Source organism: Scomber japonicus, chromosome 2 (genome assembly GCF_027409825.1).
Source record: "Scomber japonicus isolate fScoJap1 chromosome 2, fScoJap1.pri, whole genome shotgun sequence".
NCBI classification, from domain to species: domain Eukaryota; kingdom Metazoa; phylum Chordata; class Actinopteri; order Scombriformes; family Scombridae; genus Scomber; species Scomber japonicus.
The window spans coordinates 41,335,451-41,361,209 of NC_070579.1; the positions used below are offsets into that span (position 1 = coordinate 41,335,451).

General features: G+C 45.7%; 10 non-coding genes and 3 pseudogenes across 10 annotated transcripts; 2 read left to right on the forward strand and 11 right to left on the reverse strand.

The window, feature by feature from the left end:
• Positions 1-838: 838 nt before the first annotated feature.
• Positions 839-23,154, reverse strand: LOC128367371 (uncharacterized; annotated as a pseudogene).
• LOC128383454 (U5 spliceosomal RNA) lies at positions 2,956-3,066 on the forward strand. The gene has a single exon (XR_008323913.1). It is a non-coding gene; the product is annotated as a U5 spliceosomal RNA (small nuclear RNA).
• On the forward strand, positions 3,254-3,444 carry LOC128382556 (U2 spliceosomal RNA). Its single transcript, XR_008323763.1, has one exon. It is a non-coding gene; the product is annotated as a U2 spliceosomal RNA (small nuclear RNA).
• Positions 11,944-12,059, reverse strand: LOC128383327 (U5 spliceosomal RNA). The gene has a single exon (XR_008323891.1). It is a non-coding gene; the product is annotated as a U5 spliceosomal RNA (small nuclear RNA).
• On the reverse strand, positions 12,892-13,082 carry LOC128382734 (U2 spliceosomal RNA). The gene has a single exon (XR_008323803.1). It is a non-coding gene; the product is annotated as a U2 spliceosomal RNA (small nuclear RNA).
• On the reverse strand, positions 13,315-13,478 carry LOC128382046 (U1 spliceosomal RNA). Its single transcript, XR_008323662.1, has one exon. It is a non-coding gene; the product is annotated as a U1 spliceosomal RNA (small nuclear RNA).
• Positions 13,916-14,095, reverse strand: LOC128383087 (uncharacterized; annotated as a pseudogene).
• Positions 18,557-18,672, reverse strand: LOC128383334 (U5 spliceosomal RNA). The gene has a single exon (XR_008323892.1). It is a non-coding gene; the product is annotated as a U5 spliceosomal RNA (small nuclear RNA).
• Positions 19,505-19,695, reverse strand: LOC128382621 (U2 spliceosomal RNA). Its single transcript, XR_008323777.1, has one exon. It is a non-coding gene; the product is annotated as a U2 spliceosomal RNA (small nuclear RNA).
• Positions 19,928-20,091, reverse strand: LOC128381585 (U1 spliceosomal RNA). Its single transcript, XR_008323553.1, has one exon. It is a non-coding gene; the product is annotated as a U1 spliceosomal RNA (small nuclear RNA).
• On the reverse strand, positions 20,471-20,651 carry LOC128382863 (uncharacterized; annotated as a pseudogene).
• A 1,399-nt stretch (positions 23,155-24,553) lies between the features above and the next one.
• LOC128383339 (U5 spliceosomal RNA) lies at positions 24,554-24,669 on the reverse strand. Its single transcript, XR_008323894.1, has one exon. It is a non-coding gene; the product is annotated as a U5 spliceosomal RNA (small nuclear RNA).
• An 832-nt stretch (positions 24,670-25,501) lies between these two features.
• LOC128382628 (U2 spliceosomal RNA) lies at positions 25,502-25,692 on the reverse strand. Its single transcript, XR_008323778.1, has one exon. It is a non-coding gene; the product is annotated as a U2 spliceosomal RNA (small nuclear RNA).
• Between the last annotated feature and the right edge of the window lie 67 nt (positions 25,693-25,759).

Sequence of the window (25,759 nt, forward strand, 5' to 3'; positions counted from 1 at the left end):
TGCATGTAAATGACCTCATTTGTGTAGAATAAATAACATATCTCTCTCTCTCTTTAAGTATGAATCCAGCAGCTATTTAATGTGGTGCACTTTCACCAATTTTTCCAATCTGTGTTCAGTATTCGTGACTGGTGGCCTAACATGCCTTCATCAGGCTGGCAATTATTAGATATTTGCTGAGCTAAAATTGTTTTCATTTCAGCTGCAAGTGAAGAAATTGACAGTGTTTGTATTGTTTATTAAAAACCTAAATGCTGGACATAGCATTCAGTGACAAAAGGTATGACACAGTGATCAGACAGGCTATAGGGTGGTAATAGATGAACCTCTACAGCCCTTTTAATAGTTTTTTGCATATCCTGACATAAATTCATGCACCTTAAAAAAAAGAGCTGTTATGCATGTATTAATTATATATTTTCATGTAATTATTGATTTCTTATGAAAAAATAGCTTAACCATGAGAAACTTTTAAGGTATTAAGAAATTATATTTGTAACACGTGTTTCACTAGGTCGAGGGGTGTTTGCCAAAGCCCATTTTGGAAAAGGGGACTTTGTGGTGGAGTACAGAGGAGAGTTAATAAATTGTCAAGAATCAGAAAGAAGAAGGAGGACCTATCACAGAGCATGTGCTGTTTATATGTTTGACTTTTACTGGAAAGAAAAGACATGGTGGTAAGGTTTTGAATGTTATATTTCTGCACTTTTTTTTTCATAAAAATGATAATAATCAAATGGTTTATAAGTTAGTATTTATTGCCAATACTAATAAGAGTAATGGCAAATTACAATAAGTAATTTAATATATATCAAGTTTAGTAACTCTTTTTTTATTCTCAAGTATTGATGCAGCCCGAGAAGATGGCAGTCTTGGACGACTCGTCAATGATGAACACAGGAAACCAAATTGCAAAATGAAGAGGGTCATAACAGAGGGCAAACCACACCTCTGTCTTTTTGCGTTGAGGGACATTCAGCCTGGAGAAGAATTGACATATGACTATGGGGGAAAGAACTGGCCATGGAGGAAACAGGTTTGTCATGCATGATGGTCAGTGTGAAGTGAAGGAAGATTAGACAATGAGGTGAAATGTCAGGTGGTGACTTGTTTGTTGAGTTTTAACATGTGTTTCTTCGAATATATATTTGTAGGTACCAACCAGTCATTACTGTGACTGCTATCTTACACACTTGTCTGGTGTTTCTTCATTTGTGGGGACCACCGTAGCTGAGAGATAATCTCCACATTTACTGATACTGATATTACTCTTTCATTCACAATGTCAACAACACACCATATATTACATAGAGCCTATAACACTGGGCTATGTTTGCTTTCTACAGTTCACATCACTTCTTCTATCACAGGTCAATCCAACCCTGTAACACTTGATATTCACTTGTTTTCAGCTGTAACAATCACTGCAGTATTATAACAGGCTACACAAACGTCACATTGACTAGAACCAAGTTCAACTTATGTGGAAAAAATATGACTTGGGACCAGATACTCACAGATGTTGATATTTATGTAAATTATTTATGTTCTCCTTTAACTGTTGCTTATTATTTGGTCTAATGATTTTGGTTTTGTTGATTAGGTGCTTAATAATGATGATTTATCATTTCAGGCAGAACAGCCATGTGATGCTGAGTCCGCTGACACTGAACTCTCCAGACAGAGTCCATCATCCTCCATCATGCAGGTAGGACTCTCTTGTGCACACTGTTTGGTTGAGTTTAGATCAGTGCAACATTGGTTTTACACATGCTGCTAAGCACAGTCTGGTTTCCTGATTCAGTTGGGACCAACCAGTCATTACTATGACTACTATGTTACACACTTGTCTGGTGTTTCTTCATTTGTGGGGACCATCGTAGCTGATTCAGTTGGGACCAACCAGTCATTACTGTGACTGCTATCTTACACACTTGTCTGGTGTTTCTTCCTTTGTGGGGACCACCGTAGCTGAGAGATAATCTCCACATTTACTGATACTGATATTACTCTTTCATTCACAATGTCAACAACACACCATATATTATATAGAGCCTATAACACTGGGCTACGTTTGCTTTCTACAGTTCACATCACTTCTTCTATCACAGGTCAATCCAACCCTGTAACACTTGATATTCACTTGTTTTCAGCTGTAACAATCACTGCAGTATTATAACAGGCTACACCAGGCATGTCCAAACTATTCCACAAAGGGCCATGTGGCTGCAGGTTTTAGTTCCAACCAATCAAGAGCACACCATTTGACCAATCAGCTGTCTGAAGACTGAGATCAGTTGATTAAATGAATCAAGTCTGGTGTGCTCCTGCTTGGTTGGAATGAAAACCTGCAGCCACATGGCCCTTTGTGGAACAGTTTGGACACCCCTGGACTACACAAACGTCACATTGACTAGAACCAAGTTCAACTTATGTGGGAAAAAATATGATTTGGAGCCAGATACTCACAGACGTTGATATTTATGTAAATTATTTATGTTCTCCTTTAACTGTTGCTTATTATTTGGTCTAATGATTTTGGTTTTGTTGATTAGTTGCTTAATAATGATTTATCATTTCAGGCAGAACAGCCATGTGATGCTGAGTCTGCTGACACTGAACTCTCCAGACAGAGTCCATCATCCTCCATCATGCAGGTAGGACTCAGTTTATTGTGTTTTGTGTTTCATTTTTAGTCAAATATGTACAACTTTTGCGCTTGTGCACACTGTTTGGTTGAGTTTAGATCAGTGCAACATTAGTTTTACACATGCTGCTAAGCACAGTCTGGTTTCCTGATTCAGTTGGGACCAACCAGTCATTACTATGTTACACACTTGTCTGGTGTTTCTTTATTTGTGGGGACCATCGTAGCTGATTCAGTTGGGACCAACCAGTCATTACTGTGACTGCGACCACTGTTGTGTTCGTCTGCTGTTGGTGAGCGGGGCGTACTTACTCGGCTTTCTCTTCATCACGTACAAGTCTTTCGCCTTTTACTAAAGACTTCCGTGGAGAGGAACACCCACGAGTTAGATTTTTGGCAGGCTTTGCCGTTTGGCAGAGCCTCATTTTGTTTGTGAAAAGACAAGCGAGCGGCCTTCCTCAGTAAGCCGTGTTTTGCTGCGTGTATCACACCTAGGGGGGCCGAGCTGCTAAGCAGCGGCCGTTCTCCAAGCCCGTTGAAACGACGGCACCACGCTGAGGCTGAAGCTTGCGGGAGATGGGCCGGGGTGGCCAACGTCCAGGGGTCATCGCTTCTCGGCCTTTTGGCTAAGATCAAGTGTAGTATCTGTTCTTATCAGTTTAATAGCTGATACGTCCCCTACCCGGGGACCATATATTAAATTGCTTTTTGGAGCAGGGAGATGGAATAGGGGCTTGCTCCGTCCACTCCACGCATCGACCCGGTATTGCAGTACCTCCAGGAACGGTGCACCCCCTCTCTCTCTCTCTCTCTCTGTTTAATATGAAAAAAGACTTAACTGAGTAGGTAGGCCGGTCTAGCAGCACTGACGAGTTGAGATCCATCTCAAGGTTGTTCAAGCACCCCTGAAAATGAGCAAATTATCTTTGTTTCCTATGAATTATTTTATACAACTTTGGCCAGGGGGATTGAGTCACAGCAGATGGCAGGTTGCCTGTCTCAAGGAGAGCAGACATGCCCCCTGCTGGATCTTCATCAGTATCTCTAATCACCTGCGTCGAATAGGGGGGAAAGTGCAGCGTGACATGGTGTGAGATTTGCACCTTGGGGCGGCACACAAAGAGGGAGATTGTGGGGGCATAAGAGGTTTGGCATGAAGGCCATTCCACAGCGAGGCTTGTCATAAAGATGAGTCCACAGGGTGTGTCTGAGAGGCTCTCGGTTGTCCTGCTATGGGTCACACGAGGGGATTGATCGCTCTTTTCATGCTTCATGCAAGGGTGCTGCCCACTGCCCTCCGGACCGCACCGCGGCCAAGGGGTCATTCTTCCCACGGGGGAGTAAAAGGGAAGCAGCACCTGTCTGCCTGTGTACTTGCCAAGGCAGTACATATGAAAAATTGGAATTGATACAGAGAAGATTAGCATGGCCCCGGATAATAGCATACCGAACGTTCTTCTCTGTGCGAGGAGGCGGGAGAGAAGGGGGCTTTTGCTCTTGCGAGATGTGAAGCGGGGAACCCGTGTTCGATTCCCGGTTGGAGCAAGGATTAGACACTGGGTGTAGTAGTGTGTAGTGCACAGGTGTCAAACTCATTCCACAAAGGGCCATGTGGCTGCAGGTTTTCATTCCAACCAAGCAGTGAGTTTGACATGCCTGGTGTAGTGGGTGACAAAAGTGATTGTAGTCTTTATGATTCCCAAAATAATGAGTAATGAATGTATGAAATTATATACAGTATCTCACAAAAGTCACTCACTTTTTTGCAAATATTTTATTATATCTTTTCATGGGACTACACTATAGAAATGAAACTTTGATATGCGTGTACAGCTTGTATAGCTTATAGATTTACTGTTAAATTGTATCAAAGTTTCATTTCTATAGTGTTGTCCCATGAAAAGATATAATAAAATATTTGCAAAAATGTGAGGGGTGTACTCACTTCTGTGAGATACTGTATGTGTATATATATATATATATATATATATATATATGTGTGTGTGTATATGTACATTTTTGTGTGTGGATTCATGTAATGTAATTTCTGCTGCTGTTATTTGTGACCTTTTTTGAATAAAACCACTTTATAATAACCCACAGTTTGCTGCAGACTTGTAGTCTTTATGATTCCCAAAATAATGAGTAATGAATGTATTAAATTATATATATTATATTGTGTGGATTTATGTAATGTGGTTTCTGCTGCTCTATCTGTTATTTTTGACCTTTTTTAAAATAAAACCCACTGTATAATGACCCACAGTTAGCTGCAGACTCTCTGGTGAACACAATGAAGCATTAATAGCAATAAGCAAAAAGAATAAGACAGACACGTGTATTTACCATTAAAAGGTTTTTTTATTATAAAAAAAGTAAATAAAAACAAATTTAAAAAACTAAGATGCCCCCCCCCCCCCCCCCCCCCCTTGAGGACGCTCATGAGGACCTGCCCGTGTTCATTCCCTACATTAGAGACCCAGGCGGCCGTGTCGGAGGCGGCACCTGCGAGCTTCTTCGTCACCTGGCAGGGGGAAAGAGAGAAGGGGGGGGGGGATTTCAAAAGTTAATGTCAGTGAGCACGCGCACACACACACACACACACACACACACACACACACACACACACACACACAGAGAGCTGTGGTGTAAAATATGAAATTGTGAGAGACAACTTGCCATCTTGGTCGAATCCATCTTCAAGATGGATCCGAAGGTGGACGTGATCCTGGCCTTGTACTCATCCAGCCGCGTCAGGACATCGTAGCCGAAGACCGTCAGCAGCCAGATGGGTGATGGAACAGGGGGCGGTGGTGGAAAATGCCCCCCGGACAAGGCCAGGAACTGCTCGCAAACGCCGAGGTAGTTGATCGCTTTCCGCATCCAGGCGTCAGAGTGTTGCTCCCGCAGGGTGTTGTACAGCTGATTCGCACTATTGCCCAGAGTGCGGGACTTCAGCTGTCCAACCACCCTCAGGTCACAGGACAGCCTGCAGAAGCACAACACAAAGTTATATACACATTTATCACAACTAACACTCATACATATATATATACATATATATATATAACAATAACAAGTCTGTCTCACTTGTACGTCAGTACAGCCGGAAACTGGCAGCTGTAGGTGGGGGACAGCTGCCTGATGACGCCCTGTGACCATCCGCCGACCTTCTTCGTGCATCGACGGCACTCCAGGTACTCAGTGGCCATGAGATACCAGCCGTCGATGTCCAGGACCCTCCGGATGGTCCTGTAGAGCCCAGCCTTTGTGAGGATCCCAGTGCACAAAGGCTGGGGGCATGTCAGCTGCAGACCCCAGATCCTGTGTGGCATCCAGAGAAACAGCCGACATGCGAAGAAGGGTTCGGGGGACGCGGGAGGCTGATTGTAGATCGGCTGGGCTTGGGGAGGGTACCACCAGAGGTTCAGCTCATTGATGAGCTGAGCCCTCCCCGTGCTGCTCCTGGTAAACAGCACCCGACCGATCCACTGCTGCTGCTCCGCAGTGAGAGCTGCCCGCCAGGACACAGGCAGCAGCTGGAGGGAGAACAAGACAAACATACAAGGACTTTAATATTTTAGGAAATGACTTTATGGGTGAGGACAGCAGTGACCTCTGAGACCTGACAGGTAACATGTAGTGTTTAGTGACAGACAGCTTTACCTCAGCACTGCTAGCAGGTGGTGGAGGAGGGAGGAAGGCAGGCCCAGGCATCTCCTCCAAGTCCTCTCCGGGCGGCGGCGGTCCTGCTGTGGAGGGAGCTGGTGACTCTGCGGGCTGGTCCAGGATGAGGGCTGCTGGAGGTTGCGTGGGGAGGTTCTCCTGCGATGCTTCCAGCAGCTCCTCATCACTGGGTTCCAGCACGGCAGAGACACCAGCCCCCTCACGCGGTGCAGCGGTGGTGGCAGCGGCGATGGCAGGAGGTGGATGCAGCGGTCGGAGAGAGAGGGGCCTGTACTTGGGAGGCTTAAAGAGAAATACAGTGTTCAATAATCTGAAATATTTGCAGAGTATAGAGCAAAATATTAAGAGCAGTCAAAATGCCTGCTGGTGGGCCAGGGCTTGTTGGATGTTCACTCTAAGCAGAGAAAATGAACATCAGTGTTATGATAAGTGCAAGTACAGATATGAAATGCAAATGGGGTGAAGACACATGTAGTACTTACAGTCATACTTTCAAAAATGATCTGTATAACACAAGAAGACAACACAGTTACATTAGTGTTCAGCTGTGCTCATAATTTCTCTCTTTATGTCACTGTGTGTGTGAAAGTAATGCAGCAACTTATAACATGTGTTCAGCTGTGCTCATAATTTCTCTCTTTTAAATGTCACTGTGTGTGTGAAAGTAATGCAGCAACTTATAACGTGTTCAGCTGTGCTCATAATTTCTCTCTTTATGTCACTGTGTGTGTGAAAGTAATGCAGCAACTTATAACATAGGTTTAATAATGTCTCTAGAGGATTTATATGTGACAGGTGTGAAAATATAATGCACTTAATAAATATTCATTGATTTTTTACATGGTATATGGCGCCTGTCATGTCGTCTGTGTGTCAACGCGTGTGTAAACGCATCAAAGCGTCCCGTTACAACGCGTCAAAGCGTCCCGTTACAACGGGTCAAAGAGGATTTATATGTGACACGTGTGAAAATATAATGCACTTAATAAATATTCATTGATTTTTTACATGGTATATGGCACCTGTCATGTCGTCTGTGTGTCAACACGTGTGTCAAAGCGTCCCGTTACAACGCGTCAAAGCGTCCCGTTACAAGCACACATGTAAAAATAAATTCAGAAAATACTTCTTATATAAAGTCCGATATAAATAAAGACATTATGTGCACTTTACAAGTAATAGCGGGACCTAGCAAGACCGCGCCGTCATTAGCGGCAACACCTCAGCTAGCAATACAGCCATTTAAGAGTAGTATAACGTAGTTAGTAGTAAGAGTGGTATAACGTGACGACGGGAAGCAAAATTCAAGCATATATTTTTATTTAACACGGCATAATATTCGGCTAATACATACAGCACTTTAGATAAGTATTAAGTGAGTTTTACACTTACCAGATGCTCTCCGTGTCCAGTCTGAAGGCTGAATGAAGGCAGCGGGGCAGGGAGAAAAGATGGCGGAGAATTGGGACAAATCCAGCTCTCCTATTGGTTGAGAAAGTTGGATTCTCCAAATTGAGACAAATTGAGACAAATATTTCAACCTGATTGGCTGGGCCGATTTGCTCAATGAAAAAACTGGGAATTGGGACAATTGGGACAGAGAAGATTAGCATGGCCCCGGATAATGGCACAGAGGCGATTCTTCTCTGTGGCTGTGTCCTAGGCCTGCCGCCTGCAGCTACGGCCGTTTTGACCGTTGCTGCGGCCATTCGGATCACAGCCACGGGGGGGATCTGCATGTGCTTTCTTACCAGCAAGTTTCTGGAGGTCCATGTGGCGTCTTTGATGGCGGCTAGGGTGAGCCACTGTTTTGCAAAGTCTTTGGATGGTATTTTTTGCTGGCTCACCCCATATAGCACTAGTTGTGCTGTGAGGACCTCCCTTGCTGGTAAGTACGGGAATTGCAAGGAGTCGGCCGTTGCCCACTGGTCTACAGCAGCACTGCACTCCCAGAGCAGATGCCTCACCGACTCAGGCGCGCCACAACCAGGTCGGGGGCAGGTTGAGTGCGTTGACATGCCCCGGGAGTGCATGACGGACCTGACCGGGAGGATCTCATGAGCCACCATCCATGACAGGTCCCGGAGTCTGTTAGGGAGAGCAGGATGGTTGACGTTGCGCCAAACTGTTGTGGGCTCGCCGGGTGCGAGCCCGCGCACCGGACTCACTGGTTCCCGCTCCTGCACAACGGAGACAAGTGATCTGTGGTTAGTTAAAATCTGCAACTCCTCATGCTCAAGGTTAAAATGCCTTAAAAACTTCTGAATAAAAACATAGGCTGGTGGCAGGTTAAAAGACACAGGTATTCTTAGATCCACATGTAAAATCTTAAGTTTTCTGAGGTAGGACCCCATCCAGAAGCGTGTCATTGCAGTTGTCTTGGGGTTTCTGGATGGGGTCATGGCTATTTTCATGTGTACTGTGGTGTATGTGCTTCCTAAAAACAGGTGCAGATCCGGTACTTCTTTTCCTCCTTTCTCCTTTGGCCTTTTCATAATTTCTCTCTTCAATCTTTCCCACTTGGATCCCCACAGAAAGTAAAAAATGGCTCGCTCCAGATTTAAAAGCACATGCCTGGGAGGAATAAAAACAGAACTGATCAATAAAAGCAAAGGTAAAATCACTGCTTTGATGATTAAAACCTTTCCTTCCATGGTCAGTCCTCTAAGTCCCCAGTATCCTAGGCTTTGTCTGATGTTCCCTACCACGTCTGGCCAATTTGTTTTCCCTTCCCCCTCCCTGTCAAATTTAATTCCCAGTATTTTTTGGTCAGTCTGGGTCACAGTCAGGGGGAGTCCTGTCGTCTCAGTCGCCGTCCATGGTCCATAAAATTGGGCTTGGGTCTTTTCTCTATTTAATTTCGACCCAGAGGCCTGTCCAAACCAGTCAGTCAAGTACAGGGTCCTGTTGACAGATAAAAGGTCGGTACATAAAATATTCACGTCGTCCATGTATAGGTTACACCTGTTTTCCAGTCCTCCACTCCCCGGCAGTCCTACCCCATTGATTCGTTGGTCCTTTCTCAAGACCTGTGCCAGTGGTTCAATGCAGATGATGTAGAGGAGGGCAGATAACGGACACCCCTGACGGACACCGCAGTTAATCCCACCCACCGGTACAGCAATCCCACCCAAGCTATAAATCTTTCCGGGAACCCCATTTTTCGCAGGACCTGGAAGAGGTACTGGTGCGAGACCCCATCAAATGCTTTCTAAATTTAGTACTACTAGCCGGATGTTTCTGTCTCTCGCGTAACAGATGGTGTCTCTGATCAGTACGAGGCTGTCAGTGATCTTCCTCCCCGGGATGGCACAGGCTTGATCCGGGTGAATCACGTCTTCTAAAAACATAGACATACGTGTCGCTAAAAGTTTGCTAAAAAGTTTACAGTCAAAGTTTAAAAGCGTGATTGGTCTCCAGTTTTTCAGGTCAGTCTTGTCATTGTGTTTATAAAGGAGAGTCACTATCCCTACTCTAAAACTGTCAGGAAGCCGGTCAAGTCGTTCAAAATCCATAAAAACAGTAATCAAATCAGGTGCTAAAATGTCCCAAAAAGTCAAATAAAACTCCAAGGGAAGTCCATCTTGTCCAGGGGACTTCCCTTTTTTAAAACCAGTCATACATTTATTTAACTCTAAAAAAGTAAAATCCTGGGATAAAAGCACACTTTTGTTTACTGTTTTTACAATGAATTTTAAAACTTCGGTCATGATGTCCATTTTTACAGGTTTTTCTTTGTACAGGTTTGAATAAAATGTTTCAATTGTTTCTTTAATATCGCCCATTGTTTCAGTTGTGCACCCATCTTCTTTTTTCAGCTTTGTAATGACTGCAAGTCTTCTAAAAGGTCATACCTGTCGTTCTTGTCGTTAAAACCGTAAATATTTAAAAGGTTGAAATCCTGTCCCATAAAAGCCAAATGTGCTAAAAGTGCCCGACTGTCTCTCACCACAGTGCTGCCCTTCACCAGAGCTTGAGGGTTTTTGATTAAAATGGCCACTCCGTCATTTTTGTTTTGATTGGATCCACTCCATATTGACATTTTTGGCCACATCTCCTCCCACTGTCTGTAATGTTTTAAAAACGGTAGGCTGCATTCCTGCAATAAAAACACATCTGACTTAAAGGAACTTAAAAAGGGTAAAACACACTGGGCTCTAACTCTCGACTTCACACTTCTCACATTAATGGTAGAGAAGGTCAGTGTCATGAGTATGGTTAAAAACAACAGGTAAGACATTTTAAAAGACTCAGAGGGTGTTAAAAACACATTTAAAAAACAGTTAGGTAATTTCTTGTGAACAGAGCTCTTCCTTCATCTCTGCGGGTGAAAAATGAAGGGTTTGAGCTCTGTTCCCCTTTGGGACTCTGGGGGTTGGCCTCTGCTGCAATGTTGCATTTAATTTGGAGTCCCTGGGGGTCGATTGCAGAGCAATTGTTAAAAAAGAAACCTCATTGGGTGAATCGGAAGGGAAGACTCTGGGCTCCTCCACAGATGAACTGTCTGAGTGAGCCGCAACTCTTCCCTTCTTCTCCAACACAATGGGAGAATCCGAGGACAATTCAGACAAAGGCCTCTTAGTTTGCTGGGCATTGGGGAGGGAGGCATCTTCACTATCATCCTGTGGTTGGTCTTCCTTACTAGCTCCGCCTTCTGCCTGCACCACCCCATCCTCTGGAGTACTCTCCATTGGAGGGGTAAATGCAGGCCCCTCCCTCACTCCCTCCTCACCTGTTCCCTCTCTTCCAATCACAGGATTTGGAGGGAGATTTGAATTTTCCTGCCCAGCAACTTCAATTTGCTCTCCTAACTGTTCTGTCTGTCCGCCATCTTTTCTCTTTTCTGTGACTTTTGCAGCCTTCAATTTGTTGGCAAATGACTTTGGGCAATCTCTGAACAGGTGGTTTGTTTCCCCACAAAGATTGCATCGTCTGCCATTGGTGCACTCTTCAAAAGTGGGTCCAATTTCTCTGCATTTTCCACATACGATCTGCTGACATGCTTCAACCAGGTGCCCATGCTCACCACACTTGCGGCAGAGTTTGGGTTGGCCCTGGTAATGGGTATAGCCCCTGTTCTCTCCCAGAACTACCATAGACGGCAGATGTTTCAAGCCCTGGAAGCCTTGGGGGTCCTGCCATTGTTGGATGGGGACCCTCCAAGCGCAATTCCAGATGCCGTCCTCATCTCTCACTTTCGTAGCCTGGCCTTTAACAGTGCAATATCTCCCCAGCCACAAACAAATGTCATCTGCATTCACTGTTTCATTGAACATTCTGACAATAACGGTTTTCAACGTATTGTCAGTCAGTTTCTCCACATTGAACACAGCAAATTGGGGTTTTACATTTTCAAATCTTATCCAAAATTCTCTGAGCAACACAGCAGTTTGAAAGCTTAAATCAAATCCCTTGTTATATGGCAATGTTAAAATGCAGTTTAAGTCTTCTGGCTTAAATTTCAACGTACCTTGAATCAATTTTCTGGAGAAGTCCAGCCTCGACATCTTCATGGATTCAACATCCTTGTTGGCAAAAGTAAAACGGACACTGAAAAACACGTCTTACTGAGGAAGGCCGCCCGCTTGTCTTTTCACAAACACAATGAGACTCTGCCAAACGGCAAAGCCTGCCAAAAATAGATCTAACTCGTGGGTGTTCCTCTCCACGGAAGTCTTTAGTAAAAGGCGAAAGACTTGTACGTGATGAAGAGAAAGCCGAGTAAGTACGCCCCGCTCACCAACAGCAGACGAACACAACAGTGGTCCCAGTCACCCCCTTCACGGTGAGCCCCGACATGGTGAAAGGAATCCCAGGCCACACCCATTCCCCTACACCGCGCAGCAAGAGCAAGGCGCCAACTTTTTCTTGTCATGTTTTTAGATTTTGTGAAATGCGGCAAAGAGCTCCAGGCTTTCCAGCCACAGGACTAACGTCCTACTCGGGTGTTCCAGAGGAGCAAGGGTCAAAATGTGGAAATGCTGCAAGTACACAGGCAGACAGGTGCTGCTTCCATTTTACTCCCCCGTGGGAAGAATGACCCCTTGGCCACGGTGCGGTCCGGAGGGCAGTGGGCAGCACCCTTGCATGAAGCATGAAAAGAGCGATCAATCCCCTCGTGTGACCCATAGCAGGACAACCGAGAGCCTCTCAGACACACCCTGTGGACTCATCTCTATGACAAGCCCCGCTGTGGAATGTCCTTCATGCCAAACCTCTTATGCCCCCACAATCTCCCTCTTTGTGTGCCGCCCCAAGGTGCAAATCTCACACCGTGTCACGCTGCACTTTCCCCCCTATTCGACGCGGGTGATTAGAGATACTGATGAAGATCCAGCAGGGGGCATGTCTGCTCTCCTTGAGACAGGCAACCTGCCATCTGCTGTGACTCAATCCCCCTGGCCAAAGTTGTATCAAATAATTCATAGGAAACAAAGATAACTTGCTCATTTTCAAGGGTGCTTGAACAACCTTGAAATGGATCTAAACTTGTCAGTGCTGCCAGACCGGCCTACCTACTCAGTTAAGCCTCTTTTTCATATTAAACATAGAGAGAGAGGGGGTGCACCGTTCCTGGAGGTACTGCAATACCGGGTCGATGCGTGGAGTGGACGGAGCAAGCCCCTATTCCATCTCCCTGCTCCAAAAAGCAATTTAATATATGGTTCCCGGGTAGGGGACGTATCAGATATTAAACTGATAAGAACAGATACTACACTTGATCTTAGCCAAAAGGCCGAGAAGCGATGACCGGAAAAGTGTCGGAGTTGAAGGAGTGATCCTCTGCAGCGTCAGTCCCGCTCACGGTGTCACAGAGTCCAATGCGAGGAAGTAACTTGGAGCTGCATTCTATCAAAAGATAAGACGACCGTTTTGTGTTCAAAAGGACATCCGTCTCTACACGAGTCAATGGAGAATTCACCAATTTCTCACTTGGTTTCTAACCTCAGTAAGCGTTTAGTTTTCTTTCAACAACTTATCAGGGGAGAGCGCAAACGCAGTCCCCCACTACCAGAAATTATGCAATCGAGATTCCCACATTTGGGGAATTGGCAGAGGTCAGCACAACCGGAGTGCAATGGTTGAGCCTCGCCCTGGGTGAACCACCTTCTTGATCATGGTATCTCCCTTGCCAGGTAAGTATGAGTTGTACAGATCCGAGCCAAGGAAGTCTTTCACAGACACGGCACCCGGACCGATGGTGCACCTTCCAAACATCATCCAAACACACACACGCCGCATGAGGCTGTGGATCTGCAGAGTCACAACTTTGCATGCAGCTTCCTGCTCTATGAATAAGGATTACAAAGGATTGCTGTATATGAGCACAGATTTCTAGAGTGTGCAACCTCACTACAGTGCTGACATAGCTACTCAATTGTACATTGGCAGTCATGGGCAATTCTAGGATCAGGCTCGCAAAATAATTAAAGTTGTATAAAATAATTCATAGGAAACAAAGATCATTTGCTCATTTTCAAGGGTGCTTGAACAACCTTGAAATGGATCTAAACTCGTCAGTGCTGCTAGACCGGCCTACCTACTCAGTTAAGTCTCTTTTTCATATTAAACATAGAGAGAGGGGAGTGCACCGTTCCTGGAGGTACTGCAATACCGGGTCGATGCGTGGAGTGGACGGAGCAAGCCCCTATTCCATCTCCCTGCTCCAAAAAGCAATTTAATATATGGTCCCCGGGTAGGAGACGTATCAGATATTAAACTGATAAGAACAGATTTTTTTTTTTTTTTCGAAAAAGTTTTATTGACACTCGTTCAAATTATTTCAAACAATGATTTACATTTTAGATAAAATATTCACATGTGGACATAGTATATACAATGAATTACAATAAATATGTGCAGTATGTAAAACCATATTTAAAACAATAAAACCAATTGTTCTAAAATGGTAATACAGGTTAAATAGCTGTTCATTTGTAAAACATATGTCAGGTGTTTATGTGATTGAGTGTCCATTAAAAGTCCATAAAAAGGAGTGCATCCGTTAAAAAGGGTTTTTTTTTTCAATTCTATCTTTGTGCAGGAGCGCAGTGAGTCCCTACCAAGGGTAACTCATTCTGCTCCCCCAAACATTTGGTCTCTCGGGATGCTGTCGTGGTGGTCAGAGGAGATCCTCTCCCTGATGCTCCTTCCCACCTGCCTCACCCAGAGAGCCAGGCCGCTGCTGCTGTGACCTTTTGCTGTGTGGCTCCGGCTCCTTCATCCGAATGGGCACAGAGGCGATTCTTCTTTGTGGCTGTGTCCTAGGCCTGCCGCCTGCAGCTACGGCCGTTTTGACCGTTGCTGCGGCCATTCGGATCACAGCCACGGGGGGGATCTGCATGTGCTTTCTTACCAGCAAGTTTCTGGAGGTCCATGTGGCGTCTTTGATGGCGGCTGGGGTGAGCCACTGTTTTGCAAAGTCTTTGGATGGTATTTTTTGCTGGCTCACCCCATATAGCACTAGTTGTGCTGTGAGGACCTCCCTTGCTGGTAAGTACGGGAATTGCAAGGAGCCGGCCGTTGCCCACTGGTCTACAGCAGCACTGCACTCCCAGAGCAGATGCCTCACCGACTCAGGCGCGCCACAACCAGGTCGGGGGCAGGTTGAGTGCGTTGACATGCCCCGGGAGTGCATGACGGACCTGACCGGGAGGATCTCATGAGCCACCATCCATGACAGGTCCCGGAGTCTGTTAGGGAGAGCAGGATGGTTGACGTTGCGCCAAACTGTTGTGGGCTCGCCGGGTGCGAGCCCGCGCACCGGACTCACTGGTTCCCGCTCCTGCACAACGGAGACAAGTGATCTGTGGTTAGTTAAAATCTGCAACTCCTCATGCTCAAGGTTAAAATGCCTTAAAAACTTCTGAATAAAAACATAGGCTGGTGGCAGGTTAAAAGACACAGGTATTCTTAGGTCCACATGTAAAATCTTAAGTTTTCTGAGGTAGGACCCCATCCAGAAGCGTGTCATTGCAGTTGTCTTGGGGTTTCTGGATGGGGTCATGGCTATTTTCATGTGTACTGTGGTGTATGTGCTTCCTAAAAACAGGTGCAGATCCGGTACTTCTTTTCCTCCTTTCTCCTTTGGCCTTTTCATAATTTCTCTCTTCAATCTTTCCCACTTGGATCCCCACAGAAAGTAAAAAATGGCTCGCTCCAGATTTAAAAGCACATGCCTAGGAGGAATAAAAACAGAACTGATCAATAAAAGCAAAGGTAAAATCACTGCTTTGATGATTAAAACCTTTCCTTCCATGGTCAGTCCTCTAAGTCCCCAGTATCCTAGTCTTTGTCTGACTTTCCCTACCACGTCTGGCCAATTTGTTTTCCCTTCCCCCTCCCTGTCAAATTTAATTCCCAGTATTTTTTGGTCAGTCTGGGTCACAGTCAGGGGGAGTCCTGTCGTCTCAGTCGCCGTCCATGGTCCATAAAATTGGGCTTGGGTCTTTTCTCTATTTAATTTCGACCCAGAGGCCTGTCCAAACCAGTCAGTCAAGTCCAGGGTCCTGTTGACAGATAAAAGGTCGGTACATAAAATATTCACGTCGTCCATGTATAGGTTACACCTATTTTCCAGTCCCCCACTCCCCGGCAGTCCTACCCCATTGATTCGTTGGTCCTTTCTCAAGACCTGTGCCAGTGGTTCTATGCAGATGATGTAGAGGAGGGCAGATAACGGACACCCCTGACGGACACCGCAGTTAATCCCACCCACCGGTACAGCAATCCCACCCAAGCTATAAATCTTTCCGGGAACCCCATTTTTCGCAGGACCTGGAAGAGGTACTGGTGCGAGACCCGATCAAATGCTTTCTCAAAATCTAAATTTAGTACTACTAGCCGGATGTTTCTGTCTCTCGCGTAACAGATGGTGTCTCTGATCAGTACGAGGCTGTCAGTGATCTTCCTCCCCGGGATGGCACAGGCTTGATCCGGGTGAATCACGTCTTCTAAAAACATAGACATACGTGTCGCTAAAAGTTTGCTAAAAAGTTTACAGTCAAAGTTTAAAAGCGTGATTGGTCTCCAGTTTTTCAGGTCAGTCTTGTCATTGTGTTTATAAAGGAGAGTCACTATCCCTACTCTAAAACTGTCAGGAAGCCGGTCAAGTCGTTCAAAATCCATAAAAACAGTAATCAAATCAGGTGCTAAAATGTCCCAAAAAGTCAAATAAAACTCCAAGGGAAGTCCATCTTGTCCAGGGGACTTCCCTTTTTTAAAACCAGTCATACATTTATTTAACTCTAAAAAAGTAAAATCCTGGGATAAAAGCACACTTTTGTTTACTGTTTTTACAATGAATTTTAAAACTTCGGTCATGATGTCCATTTTTACAGGTTTTTCTTTGTACAGGTTTGAATAAAATGTTTCAATTGTTTCTTTAATATCGCCCATTGTTTCAGTTGTGCACCCATCTTCTTTTTTCAGCTTTGTAATGACTGCAAGTCTTCTAAAAGGTCATACCTGTCGTTCTTGTCGTTAAAACCGTAAATATTTAAAAGGTTGAAATCCTGTCCCATAAAAGCCAAATGTGCTAAAAGTGCCCGACTGTCTCTCACCACAGTGCTGCCCTTCACCAGAGCTTGAGGGTTTTTGATTAAAATGGCCACTCCGTCATTTTTGTTTTGATTGGATCCACTCCATATTGACATTTTTGGCCACATCTCCTCCCACTGTCTGTAATGTTTTAAAAACGGTAGGCTGCATTCCTGCAATAAAAACACATCTGACTTAAAGGAACTTAAAAAGGGTAAAACACTCTGGGCTCTAACTCTCGACTTCACACTTCTCACATTAATGGTAGAGAAGGTCAGTGTCATGAGTATGGTTAAAAACAACAGGTAAGACATTTTAAAAGACTCAGAGGGTGTTAAAAACACATTTAAAAAACAGTTAGGTAATTTCTTGTGAACAGAGCTCTTCCTTCATCTCTGCGGGTGAAAAATGAAGGGTTTGAGCTCTGTTCCCCTTTGGGACTCTGGGGGTTGGCCTCTGCTGCAATGTTGCATTTAATTTGGAGTCCCTGGGGGTCGATTGCAGAGCAATTGTTAAAAAAGAAACCTCATTGGGTGAATCGGAAGGGAAGACTCTGGGCTCCTCCACAGATGAACTGTCTGAGTGAGCCGCAACTCTTCCCTTCTTCTCCAACACAATGGGAGAATCCGAGGACAATTCAGACAAAGGCCTCTTAGTTTGCTGGGCATTGGGGAGGGAGGCATCTTCACTATCATCCTGTGGTTGGTCTTCCTTACTAGCTCCGCCTTCTGCCTGCACCACCCCATCCTCTGGAGTACTCTCCATTGGAGGGGTAAATGCAGGCCCCTCCCTCACTCCCTCCTCACCTGTTCCCTCTCTTCCAATCACAGGATTTGGAGGGAGATTTGAATTTTCCTGCCCAGCAACTTCAATTTGCTCTCCTAACTGTTCTGTCTGTCCGCCATCTTTTCTCTTTTCTGTGACTTTTGCAGCCTTCAATTTGTTGGCAAATGACTTTGGGCAATCTCTGAACAGGTGGTTTGTTTCCCCACAAAGATTGCATCGTCTGCCATTGGTGCACTCTTCAAAAGTGGGTCCAATTTCTCTGCATTTTCCACATACGATCTGCTGACATGCTTCAACCAGGTGCCCATGCTCACCACACTTGCGGCAGAGTTTGGGTTGGCCCTGGTAATGGGTATAGCCCCTGTTCTCTCCCAGAACTACCATAGACGGCAGATGTTTCAAGCCCTGGAAGCCTTGGGGGTCCTGCCATTGTTGGATGGGGACCCTCCAAGCGCAATTCCAGATGCCGTCCTCATCTCTCACTTTCGTAGCCTGGCCTTTAACAGTGCAATATCTCCCCAGCCACAAACAAATGTCATCTGCATTCACTGTTTCATTGAACATTCTGACAATAACGGTTTTCAACGTATTGTCAGTCAGTTTCTCCACATTGAACACAGCAAATTGGGGTTTTACATTTTCAAATCTTATCCAAAATTCTCTGAGCAACACAGCAGTTTGAAAGCTTAAATCAAATCCCTTGTTATATGGCAATGTTAAAATGCAGTTTAAGTCTTCTGGCTTAAATTTCAACGTACCTTGAATCAATTTTCTGGAGAAGTCCAGCCTCGACATCTTCATGGATTCAACATCCTTGTTGGCAAAAGTAAAACGGACACTGAAAAACACGTCTTACTGAGGAAGGCCGCCCGCTTGTCTTTTCACAAACACAATGAGACTCTGCCAAACGGCAAAGCCTGCCAAAAATAGATCTAACTCGTGGGTGTTCCTCTCCACGGAAGTCTTTAGTAAAAGGCGAAAGACTTGTACGTGATGAAGAGAAAGCCGAGTAAGTACGCCCCGCTCACCAACAGCAGACGAACACAACAGTGGTCCCAGTCACCCCCTTCACGGTGAGCCCCGACATGGTGAAAGGAATCCCAGGCCACACCCATTCCCCTACACCGCGCAGCAAGAGCAAGGCGCCAACTTTTTCTTGTCATGTTTTTAGATTTTGTGAAATGCGGCAAAGAGCTCCAGGCTTTCCAGCCACAGGACTAACGTCCTACTCGGGTGTTCCAGAGGAGCAAGGGTCAAAATGTGGAAATGCTGCAAGTACACAGGCAGACAGGTGCTGCTTCCATTTTACTCCCCCGTGGGAAGAATGACCCCTTGGCCGCGGTGCGGTCCGGAGGGCAGTGGGCAGCACCCTTGCATGAAGCATGAAAAGAGCGATCAATCCCCTCGTGTGACCCATAGCAGGACAACCGAGAGCCTCTCAGACACACCCTGTGGACTCATCTCTATGACAAGCCCCGCTGTGGAATGTCCTTCATGCCAAACCTCTTATGCCCCCACAATCTCCCTCTTTGTGTGCCGCCCCAAGGTGCAAATCTCACACCGTGTCACGCTGCACTTTCCCCCCTATTCGACGCGGGTGATTAGAGATACTGATGAAGATCCAGCAGGGGGCATGTCTGCTCTCCTTGAGACAGGCAACCTGCCATCTGCTGTGACTCAATCCCCCTGGCCAAAGTTGTATCAAATAATTCATAGGAAACAAAGATAACTTGCTCATTTTCAAGGGTGCTTGAACAACCTTGAAATGGATCTAAACTCGTCAGTGCTGCTAAACCGGCCTACCTACTCAGTTTAAGCCTCTTTTTCATATTAAACATAGAGAGAGGGGGGTGCACCGTTCCTGGAGGTACTGCAATACCGGGTCGATGCGTGGAGTGGACGGAGCAAGCCCCTATTCCACCTCCCTGGTCCAAAAAGCAATTTAATATATGGTCCCCGGGTAGGGGACGTATCAGATATTAAACTGATAAGAACAGATACTACACTTGATCTTAGCCAAAAGGCCGAGAAGCGATGACCGGAAAAGTGTCGGAGTTGAAGGAGTGATCCTCTGCAGCGTCAGTCCCGCCCACGGTGTCACAGAGTCCAATGCGAGGAAGTAACTTGGAGCTGCATTCTATCAAAAGATAAGACGACCGTTTTGTGTTCAAAAGGACATCCGTCTCTACACGAGTCAATGGAGAATTCACCAATTTCTCACTTGGTTTCTAACCTCAGTAAGCGTTTAGTTTTCTTTCAACAATTTATCAGGGGAGAGCGCGAACGCAGTCCCCCACTACCAGAAATTATGCAATCGAGATTCCCACATTTGGGGAATTCGCAGAGGTCAGCACAACCGGAGTGCAATGGTTGAGCCTCGCCCTGGGTGAACCACCTTCTTGATCATGGTATCTCCCTTGCCAGGTAAGTATGAGTTGTACAGATCCGAGCCAAGGACGTCTTTCACAGACACGGCACCCGGACCGATGGTGCACCTTCCAAACATCATCCAAACACACACACGCCGCATGAGGCTGTGGATCTGCAGAGTCACAACTTTGCATGCAGCTTCCTGCTCTATGAATAAGGATTACAAAGGATTGCTGTATATGAGCACAGATTTCTAGAGTGTGCAACCTCACTACAGTGCTGACATAGCTACTCAATTGTACATTGGCAGTCATGAGTCAAGATAATTTGCTCATTTTCAAGGGTGCTTGAACAACCTTGAAATGGATCTAAACTCGTCAGTGCTGCTAGACCGGCCTACCTACTCAGTTAAGTCTCTTTTTCATATTAAACATAGAGAGAGGGGAGTGCACCGTTCCTGGAGGTACTGCAATACCGGGTCGATGCATGGAGTGGACGGAGCAAGCCCCTATTCCATCTCCCTGCTCCAAAAAGCAATTTAATATATGGTCCCCGGGTAGGGGACGTATCAGATATTAAACTGATAAGAACAGATTTTTTTTTTTTTTTTCGAAAAAGTTTTATTGACACTCGTTCAAATTATTTCAAACAATGATTTACATTTTAGATAAAATATTCACATGTGGACATAGTATATACAATGAATTACAATAAATATGTGCAGTATGTAAAACCATATTTAAAACAATAAAACCAATTGTTCTAAAATGGTAATACAGGTTAAATAGCTGTTCATTTGTAAAACATATGTCAGGTGTTTATGTGATTGAGTGTCCATTAAAAGTCCATAAAAAGGAGCGCAGTGAGTCCCTACCAAGGGTAACTCATTCTGCTCCCCCAAACATTTGGTCTCTCGGGATGCTGTCGTGGTGGTCAGAGGAGATCCTCTCCCTGATGCTCCTTCCCACCTGCGTCACCCAGAGAGCCAGGCCGCTGCTGCTGTGACCTTTTGCTGTGTGGCTCCGGCTCCTTCATCCGAATGGGCACAGAGGCGATTCTTCTTTGTGGCTGTGTCCTAGGCCTGCTGCCTGCAGCTACGGCCGTTTTGACCGTTGCTGCGGCCATTCGGATCACAGCCACGGGGGGGATCTGCATGTGCTTTCTTACCAGCAAGTTTCTGGAGGTCCATGTGGCGTCTTTGATGGCGGCTAGGGTGAGCCACTGTTTTGCAAAGTCTTTGGATGGTATTTTTTGCTGGCTCACCCCATATAGCACTAGTTGTGCTGTGAGGACCTCCCTTGCTGGTAAGTACGGGAATTGCAAGGAGCCGGCCGTTGCCCACTGGTCTACAGCAGCACTGCACTCCCAGAGCAGATGCCTCACCGACTCAGGCGCGCCACAACCAGGTCGGGGGCAGGTTGAGTGCGTTGACATGCCCCGGGAGTGCATGACGGACCTGACCGGGAGGATCTCATGAGCCACCATCCATGACAGGTCCCGGAGTCTGTTAGGGAGAGCAGGATGGTTGACGTTGCGCCAAACTGTTGTGGGCTCGCCGGGTGCGAGCCCGCGCACCGGACTCACTGGTTCCCGCTCCTGCACAACGGAGACAAGTGATCTGTGGTTAGTTAAAATCTGCAACTCCTCATGCTCAAGTCGTTCAAAATCCATAAAAACAGTAATCAAATCAGGTGCTAAAATGTCCCAAAAAGTCAAATAAAACTCCAAGGGAAGTCCATCTTGTCCAGGGGACTTCCCTTTTTTAAAACCAGTCATACGTTTATTTAACTCTAAAAAAGTAAAATCCTGGGATAAAAGCACACTTTTGTTTACTGTTTTTACAATGAATTTTAAAACTTCGGTCATGATGTCCATTTTTACAGGTTTTTCTTTGTACAGGTTTGAATAAAATGTTTCAATTGTTTCTTTAATATCGCCCATTGTTTCAGTTGTGCACCCATCTTCTTTTTTCAGCTTTGTAATGCCCCCCCCCCCCCCTTTATTCATAATTTTCCTGAAAAAATACTGTGTGCACTTTTCACCCTCCTCTATTTCCCGTTCTCTGCTCCTTAAAATGACACCTTTGCTTTTAATTTCTGATAAAACTGACATCTCTTAACTTGCTTAATTTCCTCATTAAAATCCATGCCAATCTGGTTTAGGTTAAAATAACGTTGTAGTCGTTTCTGCAGTCCCATCATGCGTCTGTATTCCCTGTTCTTTCGTTTCTTACCTGCCTGCCTAAAGAAAGTCTGCGTCTTTCCCTTCACCATTTCCCACCAGTGTGCACGTGTTTCGTAGAAGTCTTGAAGGGTCTGCCACTCTTTGTACCGCTCCCTGAACTGCCTAACTAACTCCCTATCTTCTAAAAGGGAGCAGTTGAGTTTCCACAGACCACTTCCTGATGTCACGCCCGAAGAGAGTGAAAGGGTGCAAGAGAGCATAAGGTGATCGGAGAAGAAAACAGGAGTTAATCTAGCATCGGTGGGTGGGCAGTCCCGTGTAAAAACATAATCTATGCGAGAGGCTCTGGTGCCATCACCACCGAACCAGGTGAAGCCCTCCTCTCTGGGATGCATGATTTTAAAACAGTCCTGAAGTTTAAAATCTCTACAAATGCCCTGCAATAAAACCGATGTTTTGTCTACTTTAAAATCTTCCCCTGCTCTCCTCCTATCCTCCCTACTTAGAATACAGTTAAAATCCCCCCCTACAACTAAAGGTGCCCTACCTAGCATGTGGGACTGCAAGTCTTCTAAAAGGTCATACCTGTCGTTCTTGTCGTTAAAACCGTAAATATTTAAAAGGTTGAAATCCTGTCCCATAAAAGCCAAATGTGCTAAAAGTGCCCGACTGTCTCTCACCACAGTGCTGCCCTTCACCAGAGCTTGAGGGTTTTTGATTAAAATGGCCACTCCGTCATTTTTGTTTTGATTGGATCCACTCCATATTGACATTTTTGGCCACATCTCCTCCCACTGTCTGTAATGTTTTAAAAACGGTAGGCTGCATTCCTGCAATAAAAACACATCTGACTTAAAGGAACTTAAAAAGGGTAAAACACTCTGGGCTCTAACTCTCGACTTCACACTTCTCACATTAATGGTAGAGAAGGTCAGTGTCATGAGTATGGTTAAAAACAACAGGTAAGACATTTTAAAAGACTCAGAGGGTGTTAAAAACACATTTAAAAAACAGTTAGGTAATTTCTTGTGAACAGAGCTCTTCCTTCATCTCTGCGGGTGAAAAATGAAGGGTTTGAGCTCTGTTCCCCTTTGGGACTCTGGGGGTTGGCCTCTGCTGCAATGTTGCATTTAATTTGGAGTCCCTGGGGGTCGATTGCAGAGCAATTGTTAAAAAAGAAACCTCATTGGGTGAATCGGAAGGGAAGACTCTGGGCTCCTCCACAGATGAACTGTCTGAGTGAGCCGCAACTCTTCCCTTCTTCTCCAACACAATGGGAGAATCCGAGGACAATTCAGACAAAGGCCTCTTAGTTTGCTGGGCATTGGGGAGGGAGGCATCTTCACTATCATCCTGTGGTTGGTCTTCCTTACTAGCTCCGCCTTCTGCCTGCACCACCCCATCCTCTGGACTACTCTCCATTGGAGGGGTAAATGCAGGCCCCTCCCTCACTCCCTCCTCACCTGTTCCCTCTCTTCCAATCACAGGATTTGGAGGGAGATTTGAATTTTCCTGCCCAGCAACTTCAATTTGCTCTCCTAACTGTTCTGTCTGTCCGCCATCTTTTCTCTTTTCTGTGACTTTTGCAGCCTTCAATTTGTTGGCAAATGACTTTGGGCAATCTCTGAACAGGTGGTTTGTTTCCCCACAAAGATTGCATCGTCTGCCATTGGTGCACTCTTCAAAAGTGGGTCCAATTTCTCTGCATTTTCCACATACGATCTGCTGACATGCTTCAACCAGGTGCCCATGCTCACCACACTTGCGGCAGAGTTTGGGTTGGCCCTGTTAATGGATATAGCCCCTGTTCTCTCCCAGAACTACCATAGACGGCAGATGTTTCAAGCCCTGGAAGCCTTGGGGGTCCTGCCATTGTTGGATGGGGACCCTCCAAGCGCAATTCCAGATGCCGTCCTCATCTCTCACTTTCGTAGCCTGGCCTTTAACAGTGCAATATCTCCCCAGCCACAAACAAATGTCATCTGCATTCACTGTTTCATTGAACATTCTGACAATAACGGTTTTCAACGTATTGTCAGTCAGTTTCTCCACATTGAACACAGCAAATTGGGGTTTTACATTTTCAAATCTTATCCAAAATTCTCTGAGCAACACAGCAGTTTGAAAGCTTAAATCAAATCCCTTGTTATATGGCAATGTTAAAATGCAGTTTAAGTCTTCTGGCTTAAATTTCAACGTACCTTGAATCAATTTTCTGGAGAAGTCCAGCCTCGACATCTTCATGGATTCAACATCCTTGTTGGCAAAAGTAAAACGGACACTGAAAAACACATCTTACTGAGGAAGGCCGCCCGCTTGTCTTTTCACAAACACAATGAGACTCTGCCAAACGGCAAAGCCTGCCAAAAATAGATCTAACTCGTGGGTGTTCCTCTCCACGGAAGTCTTTAGTAAAAGGCGAAAGACTTGTACGTGATGAAGAGAAAGCCGAGTAAGTACGCCCCGCTCACCAACAGCAGACGAACACAACAGTGGTCCCAGTCACCCCCTTCACGGTGATCCCCGACATGGTGAAAGGAATCCCAGGCCACACCCATTCCCCTACACCGCGCAGCAAGAGCAAGGCGCCAACTTTTTCTTGTCATGTTTTTAGATTTTGTGAAATGCGGCAAAGAGCTCCAGGCTTTCCAGCCACAGGACTAACGTCCTACTCGGGTGTTCCAGAGGAGCAAGGGTCAAAATGTGGAAATGCTGCAAGTACACAGGCAGACAGGTGCTGCTTCCCTTTTACTCCCCCGTGGGAAGAATGACCCCTTGGCCGCGGTGCGGTCCGGAGGGCAGTGGGCAGCACCCTTGCATGAAGCATGAAAAGAGCGATCAATCCCCTCGTGTGACCCATAGCAGGACAACCGAGAGCCTCTCAGACACACCCTGTGGACTCATCTCTATGACAAGCCCCGCTGTGGAATGTCCTTCATGCCAAACCTCTTATGCCCCCACAATCTCCCTCTTTGTGTGCCGCCCCAAGGTGCAAATCTCACACCGTGTCACGCTGCACTTTCCCCCCTATTCGACGCGGGTGATTAGAGATACTGATGAAGATCCAGCAGGGGGCATGTCTGCTCTCCTTGAGACAGGCAACCTGCCATCTGCTGTGACTCAATCCCCCTGGCCAAAGTTGTATCAAATAATTCATAGGAAACAAAGATAACTTGCTCATTTTCAAGGGTGCTTGAACAACCTTGAAATGGATCTAAACTCGTCAGTGCTGCTAAACCGGCCTACCTACTCAGTTTAAGCCTCTTTTTCATATTAAACATAGAGAGAGGGGGGTGCACCGTTCCTGGAGGTACTGCAATACCGGGTCGATGCGTGGAGTGGACGGAGCAAGCCCCTATTCCACCTCCCTGGTCCAAAAAGCAATTTAATATATGGTCCCCGGGTAGGGGACGTATCAGATATTAAACTGATAAGAACAGATACTACACTTGATCTTAGCCAAAAGGCCGAGAAGCGATGACCGGAAAAGTGTCGGAGTTGAAGGAGTGATCCTCTGCAGCGTCAGTCCCGCTCACGGTGTCACAG